Source organism: Prinia subflava, chromosome 15 (genome assembly GCF_021018805.1).
Source record: "Prinia subflava isolate CZ2003 ecotype Zambia chromosome 15, Cam_Psub_1.2, whole genome shotgun sequence".
Lineage (NCBI taxonomy): Eukaryota > Metazoa > Chordata > Aves > Passeriformes > Cisticolidae > Prinia > Prinia subflava.
In genome coordinates this window covers 7,117,238-7,135,466 of record NC_086261.1, presented here as the reverse complement: position 1 = coordinate 7,135,466, position 18,229 = coordinate 7,117,238, and positions in this window count along the sequence as shown.

Genomic DNA, 18,229 nt, shown 5'->3' with positions numbered 1-18,229 from the left:
ACTGATATCACAGGAACCAGAGGATATTTACCATTGCAAGCTGAAAAAAGCCACCCTCTTTGCACAGATACACTTACTGTAAAAAACTATAAAGATGATTTGTGAAGTAACACTTAATTTACTGCAACTGACACCAGACTCCAGCTGCCAGAAATTTGACTGACAATTTCTATTTATTTATATCCTGCTATACAATATCTGCCTTAATGCTGTAAATTTTTCTGATTGGAATTTCACAGTGTCTGCCTGGATATTTATTGATCATAAAATAATCTGCACAACCCGTTAAAGTCAAGGCAGGGAGAATGGATGCCAGAGAAATCACTCGACAGGATCTGGGTGCCAATGCCCAGGTAACAGGAGATGCTCAGATGCTATTTTTACAGCGTTATGTATCACTGAGAGCCAGTCATTTGAACTGCTTTTCTGCTGTTCCTGAAAGCCTCTTCTGAAATGCTTCCAAGAGCCTGGTATTGAGTTCCTAGCAGCAACTCCATATGGACCCTGCAACATGCCTCATTTGCAGCTCCTCACCGTTGAGAAATCCCACCTTTACAGTGAAATCTGGTGTTTTCACAACTGTTCTTTCAGACAGCCCACGAGGGAAATGTTTGGCTCTTCCTGCAGCAGTAAGACCACTTTTTTTTTTTCAACTATTATTTTTGGCAGGCAAAGACAGAAGCATTCAATTTCTGCCCACAAGGGAAAAAAATGTGAAACTTGATCCCAACTGGGAGTTCCCGTATTGCGTGATGAGGAGAGCCTCTTAATTCATTCACAGCTTCAACCATGCAGCTTTCCAGTATCTCCAATGGATTTTGCCTTCTGAGCTTGGGCTTTTTTAAAATTATTTTTTTGTTTCATTTTGGTTTTTATTTTCCTAAGGGACACCTTTTCTCCCCTATGGAAGTTAGAGGTGTGTACTCTCCACATGTGGGTGAACACAAAGGCGTACTTTGGTCGTAGCCAAATCCACCCTTTCTTCCAAAAGTCAGCACATCCCAGCCCAAATCCAGCACACAACCACTTTCTCACCAGAAGCCTGCCAGTGTGACACCCCTCCCTACCCTGTACACACACATGCCCCCTACTCCAACCCACCATTCTTCTGCCTTCTTCTGCTCTTGTTCAACAGCAATTTGCTCCCTTCCTTGGAAATGCTGTGCTAGATATTCATTCCTGCTGCTTTCTGGGGTCCCACACCAGGCCTCACCTCACCACTCATCAAACACAGCTCCCTTTCCTTTTTCAGCATCAGAATAATAAACCAGCAGCTGAAATAAAGAAAAGAATCTCAGATGGACCAACTTCCCCAGGAGTCACCCTGTTCTGCCTGCTCCCAGTACCTGTTGCAGTTTGCCTTTGCCTGTCAGGAATGAGGTGGTTTCAGGAGCAGACAGCAGCTGGTGGAGCATCTAATGGGCTGGAAATAAAACTCCACCAAAATAAAGAGCAGCCAAGGAGGCTGTCAGGCCACAGGCACTTGCCCCAGACTGGACAGAATCCCCTGTGGGAAGTGGAAAATGGAAGGACTCGAACTGCTCAGGGCTCCCTGTGACCTTTTCAAGCTCCATAAAACCCTTCACAGATTACCCTTTAGAAAGCAGGGAAGGCAAGCAGACCCCTGCATGCCCTCTGGGCAGGGGGAAGGGAGAGGTCCTGGCCTTCCCCCAGGTTGCAGAGAGAGTCAGATGAAAGGTTAACAACAAGATGTAATCACAAGGTAAAAGCACAGAGCAGGAATGGGACAAATAATTTCCTGTTGAATTGTGGCTTCTGTTATTCCCAGAGAAAAACAGCAGGTATTCAGGAGCTTCTCATTAGCCAGCATGATTTCCATTAGGCTTTCTATTAACATTTTGTGGCCATAATAAACACCTACATAATTAACACACAAAAAAGGAGCCCATTCCAGACTAACAGGAGTTGCCACAGCAAGCTGGGAGTGGCACAGGTGGGTCAGTTCCTCTCTGGAACATTCTGCTTGCTAAGAAATTGCTCTTTACACCCACCTAGGACAATTCCCTTGCAAAGAGTTAAGTTTTAATGCTTCTGTCATCCTGCTTCTGTCTAGGAGGATCTACTTCTGCTTTGCAGCTGGGAAAAAAAAATAAAAAGTGAGAGAACAGGGTAGAAATTGTCCCTGGAGAGATTCAGGACATTTCAGTATTCCCTAGTCCTTTGGCAAAACTCTGAGGAGCTTTTTCCTCCTAAAATCTGACAGGGAAAGAAATCCTTTAGGAACACAAGCATGATCCCAGACAGCAGATGAGCCCCAGGAGCTCGTTCAAAGTCCCCATGGAAAGAAGATGGAACCTGCTGCAGCCTGGGCTTGTTTATAGCCATGAAGCACAGCAGCACTTTGTGTCCACTGAGAACAGATGAATTATGGGGAAAATAGACACAGAGGTAAAAAATTGTCTTCCCAAAGGCAAGTTACAGGCTTTCCATGCCTCATCCATCCTGCTAAGGGCATGAACATCATTTCTGAGTATCATATCCACAGTGAGAGCTCACAGGTAGCTCTGGCTCCTCCCCAGCTCTTGCCCTCCTCCCCACCCACTGCCAAAAGTACCAACCCTGTGCCCAGGAGATTGAGGACATGTCATTATGACAGGGCTGCCTGTCCCCCCTCCTCATTTCAGACTCCTGCTGCTAAGAATTTGTGTGCCCTTTATCATAGCTCTGAAATACAGAGAGACACTTTGGAATTCAATTAGTCAAACAGTTGCCACAGCAACAAAAACATATAAACTTAAATGATTTATACTCACAGACACCACTTCAAATAGGAATAAATTTAATACAGCAGCTGGGAATGAAATGCATTGTACAATAACAAAATTGTATTTTTTCTCTCCCTGATGATAGGCCTCAAGGTCTTAATGCAATATAGATGAAAAAAGATATTTGGGCAGAAGGAAGCAGAATATGTTGTGCTGTATTTACAATGCCTGCTTGGAGACTACAACACGTAATGAGCATGTACATCTAATCACAGAGCTGTGATGCTGTTTGCAGACAGCCACAGATCAAAGATTGCAGCTACCAAGTTGACTGCTTGGTTTCACTTTCTTTCTTTGTCTTTCCTTCATCTCATAAAACCATTCCTGTTGGCCTCTTCCCAGGCAAAAACCAAATCTACCCTCATTCCAGCAGCTTCTCCATCCCCTAAAGTGCCAGGTCTCCACTTGGTAAAGTGAGATTGTGGGGTTTTTTTCTAGAAGAAAAAAATTTCCTTTAATTCAAACATAGTCCTGGGACTCAGAGCAAAAATTAATTCCAAGAAATATTCAGGAAATCTTTTCCTCCACAAGAACATTGCAAAAGTTTGCGAGAAAATCTAGAATAGTCATTCAAGAGATGGTCACCTGTAGTATTTTTTCCCATAAAAGACTGAACATGAAGTGAATGCCACACTTCCTACAGTTCTTCTTTGACTCTGAGGTTCCCTGGAGAGAACTACAGGTACATGGGATGTGAGGCCACAGATGATAATGCATGTACAGAACCCTGGCATTGGCACAGTTTCAGTGCATCCTCATTCCAGTGCATACAGATATATCTTTTTCCAACCAGCAAAGATTTCATAGAATGAAAGTGATGTAGGAGCAGAGGAGCCTCGTGGTTAGTTTCCAGTAGACAGGAATTGTCCAGAGGTTGTGCAGAAACTGCCTTGTTCCTTTCTAAAGGCACAGCAGCTGGTTTGACTCAGAAATGTGGAAAGTTGTGTGCTTGTAGCTCATCTGCCTCTTTGTTGAGGTGCCAAACCCAGCTGCCTTGGCAGTGCCTGGGCCAGGAACAGCCAAGCAGTGCCTGGACTGCAAAAGAAAGTGGAGACCCAACCACTGGCTCTTCATTTTCCCCTGAGCAGAAATTAGCCTGCCATGCAGGGAGATGTTTTGGAAGTTGTCACCTGCCTCCACAACACCAACCACTCCCATCAGTGGGAGCTGAGGCTGCCAACACCCTTGGAGGTTCAACACTACAAGCAATTGTATGAGACCTCTCATCTGACCTGCTCCACTAGACAGCATTTATGGTGGGAATAGGAGCTTTATTTCCTGTCCAGATCGTGCTTGTAACACCTTCTCCTTCACAAGGACTCAAACAGGACGAGCCTCACGCGCTTGGGGCCCCTTGTGCAAAGCCAACTTCTCTGGCTCACACCGTGTTTTGAGTAAACACCACAGATCCAAGTGCAGGAGGGAAAAGCCAGAAAAGCACCTTTGAGACAAACCCAATACTTTTATCTAAGTACAAACAAACAAAACCACGGAGGCCACAGCTCTAACAGAACTTACTGGCTCCTCAGTGTAAAAAAATTACGGGGGTGAGTGTTCATGGGTTGTTTTAGGCAGGAGGTCAAGAATGCTGCTCATTATTAGAGTTGGCAGGTGGGGTGGAGAGTTCAGGATGCTTTGGGTGCAAATTGAGATCAACACCTGCAATTCTCTTTGGCAGTTTGGGAAAGGAAAGCACACAGATGCACAACAACAACTAAACAAAGCTAATAATGAAATCATATTTATGTAGGCAGGAAGGAAGCTCAATTGCCAGGAGAGTACTAAAGTCTACAAGTGTAAATACATACCAAATAAGTCAGCTTGATGAGATGCCAAGTTTGTTCAGCAGAGTATGGCACTTCACTGCTGAAGTGTTCCTGCAGGAGGGAAACCAGGAAAATGTCAAAAAGGTCATTGGGTGAAATGTATGGCTCCACCAGAAAACTGAGCAAACAAGCTCATGTCAGCAGATCCAGCACTGTCTTGCCAAGCGCCTGTTGGTGCTGTCACATTGAAGCACAAGCATTTCACTCCTGAGCTGGTCTAGAGCTCACTGCGTGGCAAAGCAGAAACCACCACAATATATGGGTCAGATGTGCTGAGTTTCCCCCTTGAAGGTTCTGGATTTCAAGTACAAAATCAGAGAAAAACATCCATCCTGAGGGATATGGTGGGGCAAGTGTGTGAGGATTTGTAGGACTTGTATGGCCGATATTTGCCAATGAAGGATCCAAGGCAATAAAGGAAACGAGCAGCTTTACAGCATCTCTGAGCCTCACTCTCAGACCAGGCTACTCACATATTCTGAATCAAGAGGGGGAAAAAACCCTACAAAACAAGAACAAATAGTGCAAAGTATCTCTGGAGATGTTTAGAATGGAAATCAGAGACATCATAATATTTAGATCCTGCATCAATCTTCCACAGACGTTGCAAAAAGGCAAAATCCTAAACAGCTGAAAGATGGAGCTGAGCCAAAAGTATTCAACCTGTGACAGCAAAAGTCTTGACTTGGCTGGAAAGTCCCCTTCATCTCCCTTTCCCTGTGAAGTTAACATCTGTTCTTAGCTTTGCCTGCTCCATCTCCCTTTGGTTTGATGGCACAGAGAACAGCAGGCTGGTGTGTCCATTCCCTCTCCATTCCTTCTGGATTAGGGGATGCAGCAGTTCACAACCAGCTCCCCAAGCCACAAACTACATTTATCATCATCTTTACACGCCTTTACACAGCTGGCTCTCCTGATGATAATGTGTTCTACAGTTTCCCTTGCTGGCGTGGCTTATGTTAATACTCCATTAACATTGCTAATCAGAGACAGACTTCTGGCAGCATCTCCAGGGGATGAGCAAATGTTGTCCTGTGCCTTTCAGTTTAGGAGATCAGACTTCCAGATGAAATCCATTCCCAACATCTCTGATTTCAGCAATTAAATGGAGCTGCAGCATGTGGGAGCTGTTCAATGCTGCATGCATGTGGTTCCTACTGCTCCAAAATAAGACCTTTTAAACCTCTTTTTATGCCAGTCCACAGATATGTGACATTTGGAACTTTTATTCACTTGGAAAATCAAAGACTGCTGGAAGGATGAGATGGATTCAAATCAAAGATAAAAGGTACAGAAGTCCTGAAGGTCTAACAGTGCATGCTCCCAGTTCAGCTTTACCCCATCCAGAAATCTATACTTTTGTTTGATCTGTTCCTTCTCACATTTCAGGAACACTTCCAAACCCACTTTAGCTTTACAAAAGGAGTCTACTTTTATTTGGATTAAGTAGAGCCAGGCACCATGATACAACTGGTCTCAAGAAAATGTCTAGAAGTTCTACTTGTGTTGGTAAAAGAAAAGCAACTGCTCATTAATGCAATTTTCAAGTCACCTCAGATTTTAGGTGGACTGCCATTCTCTACAGGATTCAGAAAGACTGTACAATTAACATTTGTCAAACAAAGCCTACACTGTGGAAATAAACTTATTTCCAAACCAAATATCATAAATGAGGCAGAATGAAACACAACGGTTGAAAGGGGATGTAAATCCTTTATCCTCCCCAACTCCTTGAGCCACAAGAAACAGCTGAGCAGGAGGATGATGCAGTTGAGCCAGTGAAACAGTGAGTCTGCTCAGCAAATTTATGCTCTCATTCAAACAGATGCAACAATCCAGTTAAAATTAGGACAGGCTTCTTCTCTACTTTCCTCTCATCTCATAGTCTCCCTAATAACACCTCATGCCTTGTTGCCTGGAAGGGGAGGCACTCCCATCTCAGGCAGTGATGCCTGCTGGTGCTTCTCAGTGATACAGACATGAGGAGGATCAGCTCAGATTTACCAAGCAGCTGCAGACCAGTTACATCTGGCAACAAAGCCAGAGCCTGCCTTTCCCCCCAAAAAAAAACCCATTTCAATTTACAGAAATAAAAGGAGAACTCACAAACAATGCACATCAGTACCTAAATGATGAGGTGGTGTATGACTCACAGCCATTTGGCTTCTCCAAAACCCTCGGGAGCTCACCAGAACCTATTTAGATACACAGCTCAGACATGCAGTAGATGCAGAGTTTATCTCAAACACCTCAGGAGTGTGGCTTCTATGCCCACTCACTTTAAAGGTGTGAATTCCAAATTCAGTTATCGATGCACTACGTTCACTGAAGATGGGGGAAACTGTGGGCATTGGAGCAAGGTCCATGGCACACGGGTGTGACCTTCAGTCACTGGTTGGAAGTGATTTCTAATGCCTCAGCTCATTGCTATAATGATGTGCTTTGGAGCCATTAATTAACTTGCTGCTCTCTGAGGAAATTCTCCTTTCCCCCATCATTCATATCTGCTTGGAAGAGCTGCAGACCTGCAAAAGCTACGTGTGAAAGCCTGAGATGTGTGGGATGTAGCTGAGCAGACCGTGGGCAGGTGCTATGAAAACTTCCTCATACAGTGAGTGCTTCAGTGCAGCTCCATCACATCCCACAGCACCAGAATGGTGCTGCCACAGCAGCTCTGCCAGTCCCCAGAATCACAGCTACTGGGACAGCCCAAATCTCAGTTGTCTGATCTTTGGCTTTCCAGCCTCCTATTCTACCTAGGTGGAAAATGCCAATTAATGGGAGATGAATGAAATTGTAGTGAAAAATATTTGCTTGTTTCTCCTTGGCATAAATTGTCATCTCTCTCCTATTTATTCATTATTAAAATGTTTTCACAAGGCTGATTATGGATTTTTATCTTCTTGGACTAAAGATTGTTTGCAGGTAGTTGAATACATGTTCTCCATATTCAGTGCCAGAGCATGGATGAAGAGCCAGTCCACAGATACTGCAACCCTCTCTTGGCAGGATGAGGCTTACCTGCTTTGACTGAAGCCTGAGACCCAAAAGATAGAGATGATATGTACCTCCTGTGCTGTTCTACAATATTAACTATTCTGCACTTCACTTCTGTTTTGTTTCAGCAGCTTCCCTCACTGAATCATCAGAGAGCAAAATTGCTTCCAAATAATAACCGGCTACGTGGAGTGTTGTTTGGCAAGGGAAAGAGCAGAGTTTGACTCTAGATTTACATAAATCTCAACTCACACATTTTAGTTGCCAAGTAAAGTGTTCAGACACCTCTTTCTTCAGAGCCAGCACCTTGGGAACCCACCTTCCCAGCCTGATCTCTGCTTCCTCTCCTTACAGAGGAAACACTCTCACTTATGTAACACAGATATCCCTTTTGAAAAGACTTTCAGCTCAGGAAGGCAATTTTTCCAGGTTAGGACAGTAATGAAGGGATTTTAGGCCAACTCAGGTCCCAGAGACCCCATCTAATACTGTGGGGCTGCTGCAGGTTAGTACTTCTAAAGCCCATAATAGACTGGTCCTGTCAAAGCATATAACATCTCTGGCTCTGACTAACATCACTGCACGCTCTGGAGCAGCTCTACCCAGCAGAAAGAATGTACATTTGTAAGAGTTCCACTGCACTTGTCTCTCTCTTTTGCACACACAAATGAAAAAGTACAGATTAATATTTAAACAACCAGGGCTACAAATATCTTCCAACCTTCCTGGGTTAGAAAGTTCTTGTATGGAGAAATAGAGTGGGGAAAATGCACAGAGGGGAAAAGAACCTCTTCTCAAGTGGGAATTTACTTTTCATTTCTGCTCCCTTCGATATCGCCAGGATTAACTGCACTTCATCCCTTTCCAAAGGACACGTTGGGTCTCCAGCTGTTTTTCCACTGTCAATCCCTGGAGAACAAAGCTTAGGAAGTTAAATGAGTTTGGGAATCTCATCTTCTCTTTTAATTAATTTGAAATGAATGCATGCTAATGACAGCACCACAGCAAGATTACCAAAACTTTCCCCATCTTCATAAGAAAGTGGTGAACACCAGACCTTCACCAACAGCTTTAACCCTTTCTTGCTGCAACGACAGCCAAAACCTTTGGGCAGAGTAGGTTTTGAAGGGTTCAATGGTTTTCATCTCCATGAACACCATGGAGAGGTCCTGACTGCCCCCACTCCAAGCAGAGAAGCCCAGTCCTGCTGGCTGCCAGAGTCTCTGCAAAAAGGATGACAATCAGGAAAGCATCTTGCTGGGTTCAGACTGTGAGGAGCAGAACTGCTGTTTCCCTCTTCAGGGTCACACTTGCAGCTCCTCCTCTTAGATTTACACAAATTATAAAACTAGAAATGCACTTCAAGTCCTCATGTGGGAAAAGAAAAGACAGAAAACAGCCAGGTGAACTTATTTCCCTACCATTCTTCTCACTCATGGGTAGCATTACCAGTGGCATATTAGAAGGAAGGCTATTTGTAGATTTTTAAAGGCAGAGAGGGGGGGTCAGGTTGAAACAATGAGTGTTAGGTTGCTCCTAGTGCTGACATGGTGAGCTGTGGCAGGAATGAGTGCTGGGCCAGGGATGCTGGAAATCTGTGTGTGGAACTGGAGGCTGTTAAATCTGAGAACAGCTAGCTCCAATTTTGGCACAGAGCTCACAGGGGTTGGGGAAACCACTCTGCAGAGACCACAACCCCAGCTGTCAGGAGTAATAAAAGCTCAGCTCAAACTGTGATACAGACATGGTTGAGGGGAAAGACAAGCTGAAAAGTGGCCTGGATTTGCTGATCTTACAAGAAGATTTGCTTATAGTCACTCCTGATAAATTGAAAATAAAACAGGGAGCCAAGCAGGTCTGTACTGGAAATTAAACCAAAGGAGAAGAGAGTGTAATGTGAAAGGAAGAATTTTCACCCATCAATATATGCTAAAGGTCTTCAGGAGGGACCTTAAGGACATTGTAGAGGGCAAGGAATGAGTTTAAACAGAGCAGCTCCCACTGTCCCAGTTCACTGGGAACCATTCATCTATCACAGCTCTGGTTGGCTTCTCCCATTCTGAGCCTACAGCTTTGCAGGAATTAGGCTCAGGACATCTATCCTACCAATGTCTCCATGCTTTCCAAAGAGCTTCTGCCTCCAGTCTCCTCCTCCAGGCCCTCAGTTTGTCCATCTTCTCAGTGTCAGTGGAAATACAGAGCACTCCTTGCTGTCCTACAGAGGAAGGCTGCCAAAATAATGAGGTTCAGCACAGGAACATGGGTTACAGAGATAAAGATGACCACAGACAGGAAGGAGGAGAAGCAGTCCATTAAACCAGCTTTGATATTTTCCTGCTCTGGACCCTGTGTCTGTTATGGAGTGGAGGAGCCAGATACTTGCAGATATAGGCACACACAGTTTGTAGCAGTAAACATTTAGAAAGACCATGCCCAGAGGAGTCTTTTGTTCAGTTAAGACCTAAGGCATTAACACCAGCGTGGCTGTGATCTGAATCTGTGCAGGTAACCACCCTGCACTGTGAGGTTAACATTAGAGTGCCTTTACAGATGAGGAAAGCAATTACCCCATTTAAATTAAACAAAGAGTCTTAAAGCCATTGTTGCACAATGCTTTCCCTTCTGTAACTGAGCACCAGCATATTTAAACGGGGGCTTTTGTGGTTGGGCATAAGTCATTTGCAAGATATTTTTACTGCTTGCAGGAAATCTGTGAAAAAGGATGAGGCAGAACGCCTTGGAATGCAAAGTACCAAGCTGGATTTTAACCACTGCACAACAGCAAATGGGTTATGCTTGGCTTTTTTACTATTCAGCTGGTAGCAATAAAACAGTGCTTGGCTTACTCCTTTACAGAGCCAAGTTCTTTATCTTGAAAGAACAATAGTGAAAAAAGGTCTGTAGAGGAAGGAGGCAGCCTTCTGAAAAGTCCCCTTAAGACTTCCTCAGAGCTGAACACAGAAGGCTTAACTCCTACACCCCCAGCCCCCCCTGCACAGCTCTCCTGGTTCCTCAGTGCACCCAGGGTGGGAAAATCTACAGCTCAGCCTTGTCTCTGGTGAGGGAGATAAGCTCTTCCTCACAGCTCCCCATCTTAGGGGACAGGGAGACAACTTCAGCTGCTTCTCCAGGCAGTGCTCACCTGCAGAGTGCAGAGGAAAAGCCCTTCCAGGTGATCAGGGTGTGCATTCCAGAGCTCTGCACACGCACCTGCCTGCCTCCCTGGCAGCACAGGTATCTGCAGGGATGATGTTCACCCAGAGGCTCCGAATCGTAGCATCCACTTCAAGGCAGAGAAGAGACAGGCCTCAACAGCAATGAATAGAAAAGGCTCCTTAAGTAAGACTGATGGTCACAGACAGATCATCTGGTGCTCTGCTCCGCCAGCTCCCAGATCTGTATCAGCACCACATACATTATACGGTCGTCTCCTTTCTTGGCCAGGGACACAGCCATGGTTCAGTGTTTTAATTAGCCCACTCCAGGCTGACTTGGCCATAAAGGCTTGCAGAGAGAAAGATAAACATTATGCAGAAATCACGTTAATTTATAAAATATTCAATTAAAGAAAACAAACAGCATAAACTAAGATCGTCAGAGCGAGATGACAGGGAAACCATCCTGCTGGGAGTCAGCTGCCTCTGGCCTCGGGCAGGCAAATATGTTGTTCCTCTGCACTTCTTGCACCAGAAGGGGCCAGGGAGAACAGGACCACCGGAGAGGTGAAATTACAGAATATGTCCTGCAGCAAGTGGTTTTGACAGCTCAGCCCAGGGCCCCTTCACCCCTTCAGGGATCAAAACACTTGCCTTCCCCTCATATTTTCCTCAAAACAAGGAGAGGCACTGTCCATCTCATTTTGATTAATGTACAGCAAAATTCTGTTATTTTGAAGCCAAATCCCACCACTTGCAGTTCAGGTATCTGTTAACTGTTGAAATGCAAAGCTGACTTTCAAGGGCATCTCTTGCACTGACACCAAACTGTGACCCTTGAACCCTGCTGAGGAAGGACTATTTTCTAATGGGCTCTGTGAAATGAGAAAGAGGATGCTGGGAATGAGAGTAGCAGCATGTTCTGCCCCCAGGGTTGGGCACACAGCTGCAGGAGCAGCAACTACATTCAGCGTTGGATCTCATAAAGGAAATGAGGAGTGGAGAAAATCACAGCACTTAGGGATGGAAAGGTCCATTTGCTGTCTTTCCTAGCCCAACAGTGACAGATCCCTCCCCTGTGCTTTGTACTGTGTGTAATGACCCAAGCAGCCAGGGCTTCTAGTTACTCTCTCAGGAGCAGCTCCACAGCTTCAGGAATCTCCATGACAGCAAAGCTTAAAAGGCACAGCCTGGGTTTACCTCAGTTAACAAAATGGGGTGAAAACTAGGTTTGAGGCTCAATATTGCCTTTAGCCAGCTCTGTACATCTGGAGTACTTGGGCCAGGTTTGCATCAGACCTCCCACCATCAGTGCTGCAGTCAAGTCCTTCTTGCCAAGTTGCATCTCAGCTGAGAGCTCAGCAGCCATGGGGACTGGCCTCCTTTCCTGCCAGCCTGTGGAAACAGTCCCTCTGCACGGGCCCAGGAAGCCACAAAACAAGTGGAGGATTGTCTGTGCTGCAGGCCATTGGCATTTCTCCTGCACCTTTTCTCAGCCTTTTTCCATGGTTGTTTTCAGGGAGGGGAAGGAGGCAGTGATCCTGTGAGTATTACAAACCATTAAGCCTCTCCCTGGGAAGTGGAGAGACAGGACTGCTCTGGCCTCAGTAAGTTGTGTCGCTACCTGAGATTCTCATTATCTCCAATGGAAGCTCTGATTTGTTTCTCAGTTCTCATTTCTCTTTGTGCACAGTTGCCTCTCCTCTTCAAGGCAGCTTTTCGTGGGAGCTCTAGCCTCAAAGGTTCCTTTTTCTTCATGTGTGAATTACAGATGTCACAAACACCTCCGACATGGTGCATGATTCCTCATTCAAATGCAGACTAGCTGAGGGGGAAAACAAGTCTTTAGATCTATAGCATCCCCTGGGGATATCAGCATAGGACACATGCGTGCCAGTGATAAGCCAAACTAGACACTGGATGTCACCAGCACTCCACTGGAAACACAGAGGAGGGAGCAGGTATCTGGCAGTAAAAACCTCCACTCTTAAAGCAAGCTCTCTGGTTAGCTAAAGGAAGAGTTGGTTGGGCATGAATTCACAAGGATCATCTAACATGGCTTAGAACCAGAATAAATCCAGCAACAGACATCTGAGTGAGGAGGTGAGGGAAAGGATGGAAGGAAATTGCTATCCTAGCTTGGAAGGAAAAGTAAGACCAAGGATTGTGTAGGTCTCCCAGATAGCCACCAGCCCACAAACCTTAACAACTGTCAAGGAAAATAAATGGTGGGATGGAGAAGGCTGCTCCTCCCCTGGCAAGTCCTGAGTACCAACATGCCTTGAGGACTCCCCAGAAAGGCCCTGCATGTCAGTACAAATGAGAAATACCTGCCACTTGAATGGGCATCTCCCAGTGAAGAAAGGTTTCCAATGCACATCAGCGCCTGGAATTGCATGCTCACAGAATCCTTTCATTTCCTTTCACTTGACCAAACACTCTTCTGCCCCAAGGCCCTGTGAGAGAAGAGCAACCCTGACAAGATCTCAGCCTGGCTGCTGTTCAAATCCCAGTGAGGGAGAAGAGGAGGAGAAGACTTCAGGAAAAGACCCAACTCTCTCTCAACCAACCCCTTTGCACCGAGGGACACCGAGAGGAAAAAATGATGTTGGAGGAGGAGAGGGGTTGCTACACAAGTAGTGTCCCAGACCAGCTGTTCAATCCACAATAGTACATTCAAACTATGCCTGATGCTTTCTGGAAGGGTCTCCACCTCACAAACACACGTTGCACAGTTGATCTGGTTGCTTCCTGCAGAAATGACTGGGATTACAGCATGTGCAGCACCTTCAGTAGACACGACCCACACCGGGCTGCCAAACATGTGGAGCTCCTGGACAGACACAAATCACGGATCTCCCTGTTAGTCTGCAGGCAGATTCCTCCAAGAGAGCTTAATGTTCCAAAATGCTGAGCAAAAACAGGGATTCACACCTTTCTGTGTACATTGACAACATTTCCCTCTGGACAGAAACAGCACAACTGGGTGGAAAGCAGCAGCTCAACCGCCTGTCATTGACTCAGCCCTGCCAATAACCAGAGTGGAGTCCCTCATGAGTGGGCTGTGTTTTGGCAGAAAAAAGGTGGGATTTTGATCCACACCTCCCTCCCAGCTCTGCAGCAAGGATTTGGATGGAGGCTGTGAAATACAATGCAAAACTTGGGACGGTGATGGCTTTATTCCAGTCTGGGAAGCAAAGGCTCCCGCCACACTTTTTCTAACATTAAGGGTTCCTACCTGGCTGCATAATTATATTTCTGTGCCCAAACTGCTTTGTTTGTTGCTTGTTTTAAGATTTCTTCTGTTTCATATGTGGTATTGCTGGAGCACTGAGGGTAACAGGCACTTGAACTGACTGCCCCCCTGCTTTCTCTCTCCATAAATGAAGGCATGGGAGTGCTTCACTGACCTTCTAAATACAGAGGCTCCAAATTAAATTATAACATTGCTGATAATCAGCAGACCAGGGATTAAACTGATTGGGGCCCTGCCAGACCAGATTTAGCTTTCATTAAGTTCTGCCCACAAATCAGACTTACCCATACCCTCACTCTTGAAGTTATAATGGGCACAAATGCACAGAGGGAGAGCAAAATCCAAAGTACTTTACTGTTTAGAATTCTAATCCTTTCAAGGTCTGAAAATACCTGGGGTCCAGCTACCACGTCGTCTATCCACATCTGCTGTCAGAAGTAAAAACCTGAAAGCAAGTCATTTACATGAGGGTTTAAGAGAGAAATGACAAGAGCAGGGATGTAATCACTAGCACAGGGAAAGCCTGAAAGGAGCTTGTCGATCCCTATGAAATAGAGCAAGAGGCTTATATATATTTTTTTTTCTCCTTGTGTGTGTAAATTTCCTAAACAGCTGACCTAAATGAGTTCTTACCACGATCAGATAGCCTGGGACAACAGAGTAATCCTTCTAATAGGATTACAGGCTGTGCTAAAGGAGTCTTCAGGCTTCTCTGCTCTGCATAGTAACACGTACACACACACACAGTCACACAGAGATGGACCTGGTACCTTAAACCCAGTGTTTTCCCCATTCACCCCCTCATTATCCAGTCCTTCTCACCCCACTGCTTGTTTGCTCCACAATTGCTGTAAAGTAGTCACCAATATTGGATTGGGAAAGGAGGAAGGAATAAGTCAAAGAGCTGAAATCAACACTGGACAGATGGAAGTGTGGGGAAATTGGCAACCAAAAAAAGTCTAGTTTCACTATAATTCCAGAAGCATTGCCTGGTGCCAGTCAGCCTTTCCAGTGCTGTTCAGCAAGGCAGCATAAAAATCCCTGCCATTAAGATTTAGAGACAACACAAAAGCTGGTGAGGAAGCACAGAGCAATTCAGCAGGAGGTTCCACGGAGCTTTGCAGACCTCCTGGTATGCTTGATCTGTCCAAGCCAAACACCTTAATGGATGTAAACACAGAGTTATGTGCAAACAAAGCAGGAAGATCTACATCCCAGCTGTGGGTGGAAAGCTGCAGGGAAGTGTGAGGGAGTCTCTGTGCTGTGAGAACAAGAAAAGAAAGCAAAGCACACACACAAAAAGGAGCCATCTCCTAATAAAGAAGTAACTGACTGTGAGCTCCCAGAGAAAGTTGTAGTCAGTAGTGTCTAGTACAGCCTTTAGTCACATGCAAAGGGATGGAGAATGTGCCTTGTAACTTCAGACTGCCTGAGTGAAACCAATGCTGGTGTGCTGATAACAGCTCTCACAAATACATTTTTCAAAGGTTGCTAAGAAGCACTTAGAGATGGTGCTGGAGAGAATTACAAAAACCACCAGATACAGTGGGGAAAATGCCTTGCTGCAAGGGACTGAGAGGAGCTCAATTCGCTTTATCAAAAGATAGTTATGGGGGATAACAACTTCCAGCAGGAAAGATCTCAAATATTAGAGAGGTATCTGCTCACACACAGAATGGCGTAGTGAGAACCAATGGCAGCTGAAAGATGAAGGCAGATGAACCCAAATGGGAAATCAAACATACATTTGCAATAATGAGGAATAGGAAGGGACGACACGCGCTCTCTCTCTCTTGCTCTCCCTCTCATCATCCCCCTTTTTTTTTAATGCCTTTAAATTAAAACTTGGAAGACACTTGGAATTATCCCCGGGAGGCATCTTTCAGCCAAACACATTCCTGCAATCGATGCAGGAGACAGGAAATAAAAGGCACTGCCCAGAAGAGCTTCAGAGTGCAGCCTTGTCCAGGCAGAGGTGTGTGGGCCTGTCTCTGCTGCAGGGTGACTCCATCCCCCCTGCCTTTCCCTGGGAGTCCTGGGAACAGCTGATCCACCAGGCAAAAGCGTCCCAGCAAAACACCCTGCTCAGACAACCCCCTGTCTGCTCCTGTGTGCATGCATGGACAGAGCAGCCCAGCCCTTCTGAGGAGCCCATCCCTTCTGAACACTCACAGAGGGCTCCTCCACACACCTCAGTGCTGTGGCTGAGAGCAGCTGTCCCAGGCCTGCTCCCCGTCCTGGAGGAGCACTGAGGTGACATCACAGTGCTGAAGGCACCCCTGAAGGGCTGGTTCAGTTCACAGGACCGTGCTCCTGCTTTGGGCTCTGCCTGGCAGGACACGTGCCAATCCTCCAAGGACTTGTGCTCATCAGCCATGTCACCTGCACAAACCCTCTGCCAGCTCCCAGGCAGCACCACCTCACCCAACACCTGTTACCAACCAGAACTGGCTCTGCAGAGAGACTGATTTTTATTTCATTTCCTTATTTTTAAAGAGAAAATTGGTGAAAAGCACCAAAACAGATACTGCACCTGTTTCAGCATCCTGGACTTCACTTGCCAAGAACCAAAATGTGATCTCACAGCAAAGCAAAGGGCTGGCAGAGGAGAAGTTAATCCCTAAGCCATCAGAAAAGGGAAAGAGGTTTGAAAGATTTAGAAGTGACTTGTTGCTTGACCTGGAAAGAAGATGCTGGAGCCCTGGGTCAGCAGCTCTCCTGGGCCTGTGATTGAGTAGGTGACATAATACAGATGACTGTGACTGAAAATTAATTGATGTTACATCCCTTATAAATCTGGACTACCTGGCCAAAGCATAATGCTCTCAGAGTGACTGAGAGCTGCTGAAATATTTATAAGAATGAGATATTACTTTGGCTTAGCTGGAGCAGAGGATTAACTTCATCACTCCCGCCTTTCTCCTCCCTTCTCCTAAAAATATGAAAGCTGCTTCAAAAGAAGGAAGAAAACTTTCCCATACCCCCTTTAACAAAATTTTACTTTGACATTAGAATGAATTTCACTTTTTGGGAGTATGTAATCCCTGTGGGACATTTATCTATCTATCTATCTATCTATCTATCTATCTATCTATCTATCTATCTATCTATCTATCTATCTATCTATCTATCTATGTTTGCCAGTTGCCCAATATTTATCACTGGGAAAGAAGAGATATTTTTGCTCATGAATCAGGGACTGAGCAACAAGAGGGATTGCCCAGGGTCTAAAACACATCTGGGTGCCCACCCTGGGCTGCTTGAAGTGCCATTGTAGTTATGTGCATTCAGAAGTAACTAACAACCCACTTTTAGCTCTGACTTTTCTCACCAGCTCTTGGCCTCATGAACCACAGCTCTGAGCCAAACAAAGGCTTAGTCCATGCTCATTAACAGGCCTAAGGTCTGGGAATGATCCCACCACTCCCTTATCAATGGCAATGGCTAAACTTAGCACAGGGAAAGGAACAATCTCATTTCTTGCTGGTCCATTTGGGTAACTGGGGAAAAAGTCTGGTATGCTCTCATCCGCACAACATGAATGTATCCCAACCCCTGATCTGCCTCTCTTCCTCATTCCCCAGCTTTTTCCACCTTCATCACTTCTACTGAGCAGCACTTGCTGTACGACCAAGAGCCAGGAAAAACCTGGTCCTTTTCCAGACCTAATAATCCCCAGAATGCTTTCTGGTGGCTCCAGTCAGCAACAGGTCAATCACAGGAAGAGTTATTGTCAAAATATCCTTTTCTCCATTGTCTGGGGCTTTTCCACAGCTCAGAGCCACACAAAAGCTGCTGGCTGGGAGGATGACAGTGCCAGGTGAAAAGCTGTCCTGCTCCGCTGTGTGACGGGCTCCACGTCCAGCAGGATCAGCACTTCAATAGCAACACAGGGAATTTTTAAAGACATTTGTTTATCGCAGCCATGTACCACCGTGTGATTGCCTGAAAAGCCCAGGAGGGCACCTAAACACAAAATCTCCCAGAGAGTGACAGTCAGGGCAGTCGTCAGCTGGAATTAAAGAGACACCTTCAATACAGATGGAAAGGACTACAAAAGGAGCATTAAAAGAGCACTTCCATCCCTTTCCTACCCCTGGTACCTGTCCCAGCCTCTCAGCCTGTAGCTGGGGACTGCCATGGGGGGCTGTGTCACACATGAGCAGCACAGACAGGCACAGCAGAGAGCAGCTCCTGCTGCCCCCACAG